Source organism: Cynocephalus volans, chromosome 1, assembly GCF_027409185.1.
Source record: "Cynocephalus volans isolate mCynVol1 chromosome 1, mCynVol1.pri, whole genome shotgun sequence".
NCBI lineage: Eukaryota > Metazoa > Chordata > Mammalia > Dermoptera > Cynocephalidae > Cynocephalus > Cynocephalus volans.
Genome location: NC_084460.1, coordinates 46,382,671 through 46,384,971, shown reverse-complemented (window position 1 = coordinate 46,384,971; position 2,301 = coordinate 46,382,671).

Sequence of the window (2,301 nt, the reverse complement as noted above, 5' to 3'; positions counted from 1 at the left end):
CTTAGCTTGGTGGCCCCACAATGGAAACAAACAAGCAAATCAGGAAATATCCACCTAAGAGCTTTGGCAAAATACTGGTCTCCAACATCACTATCCAGCCGTAGAAGACAGTCACTTTGGTGCTTTAGGAATTTTGTGATATAGTCTTTTTTGGAGGTGTTAGAGACAAAAAAGTACATCGGTAGGAAAAACCAAATGACACATGATAAACTAGTAGAACATAGGACACGTGATAGGTAATTTATTTATTTATTTATTTATTTTAATTTTTTTTGCAGCTGGCTGGTACAGGGATCTGAATCCTTGACCTTCGTATTATAACACCATGCTCTAACCAACTAAGCTAACTGGCCAGGGCAATTTATTGAGTAAGCATCATTTATGTCAGATCAGTCACAGCTGATCAGAGCCATTTTATCACTGCAGCTCTTGCAAAGAAACTACATGAAACAGGTCCTGGTACGTTTAATTCTGAAACCCTCCCCTTCCTTCCCAAATGCTCAGTGCTCTGAGATCAATCTATGAATCCAAAGAAAGTATATAATGGACTCTGTATGAGCACTTTACTTACTCACCCATAACTGAGTGTAACTGGGGAACAGGAATGATAATTCCTGCCTCAACAGAGTGCTGCAAAGATCAAGGAGATGCCTTTTCAGAATGCACTTTTTAAATGTAGATCATCCCATCTTTTGTGTTATCAATAGACCTTAAGAAAGGGCCAGACCAATGCTAAGAGAAATGTAATATGAGCCATATGTGTAGTTTTAATCTTTCTAGTAGCTTTCTTTTAAAAAGGTAAAAAGAGACAGGTGGCATTAATTTTAATAATGTATACTTTATTCATACTTAATATTTATATTTAATAATATATATTTTACTTAACCCAAAATATTTCTTCATGTAACCAATATAAAAAATCATGAATTCGATATTTTACATTTTTTTTTATACTACGTCTGAAATCTGGTGTGTACTTTGCAGTTACAACACATCTCAGTCTGAACCAGCCATATTTCAAGTGCTCGGTGGCCACATGTGGCTACCATGTTAGATGGTTGAGAGAAAGCCTGTAGATGGGCCTCGAGCTCCCTCCCTTTCCATTTTTTCCACTTTCAAAATTAAAGATTTAAAGCTGAATAAAAAAGAATGAAATCCTGTCATTTGCGGCAACGTGGATGGACTTAGAAGACGTTATGTTAAGTTAAATAAGCCAGGCACAGAAAGACAAATACCACATGACCTCACTCAGATGTGGAATCTAAAAAAAAAAAAAAAAAAGTTGATATTATAGAGACAGAGAGTAGAAGAACGGTCACCAGAGACTAGGGAAGGAAGCAGGGAAGGGAAAACAGGGAGAAGTTGGCCAACAGTACAAAATTACAATTAGATAGGAGGACTAAGTTCTGGTGTTCTATTGCACAGCAGGGTGACTATGGTTAGCAATTACGTTGTGTATGTTACGCAATAGCTAGAAGAGAGGCTTTTGAGTGTTTTTGCCACAAAGATATGAGAAAGGCATTAGTTGATGGATACTCTTACTCTCCCCAGTCTCTGGTGACCATTCTACCCTGACACTAATACATTAACTACCCTGACCCAATCATTATACAACATGTATATGTATCAAAACTCCAGATTGTACCCCATAAGTATGTACAATGACAATGTGTCAATTAAAATAAACAAATTTAAAAGAACAGAAAAAGACTTAAAGTTGATAAACGGATTCACATATACATGGTACAGAAGTTTAGCAGGTACAAAATTCTGTACAGAGAAAAGGAAATGTGGCTCGCTCTCTTGTCTTCACACACTGAGTTTTCATCCCCAGAGGCAGCCACAGTTAATAGACAGTTAATAGATCCTCCTGTCTCCTCACAAAGATATCTAAACAAATAAAATATCTATACACATGTATACACGTACATATCTAAATATACATACATACAAATACATACGTATTACGTTATTTTTTCTCTCTTTTCTGCACAAACATGAGCATGCTATACACACTGTTCTATACCTTGTTTTTTTTCACTTAATACTAACCCTGCTACTTACTAGTTGTGTTAACATTGGGCAAGTTGCTACATGTTTTTGTGCCTCAGTCTCCTCATCTGTGAAATGAAGGTGACAATATACATAAATATCTTACTCAGAGGGTTGTTGAGAGGATTAAGTGGATAAAGAGGCACACAAGACTTAAAATAAAATAATGCCCAGTACATTCAATAAACGTTAGAATTTTTTTTAATTAGCCAGAGTATTACATTGTATGGCTCTACTATGATTGATTGA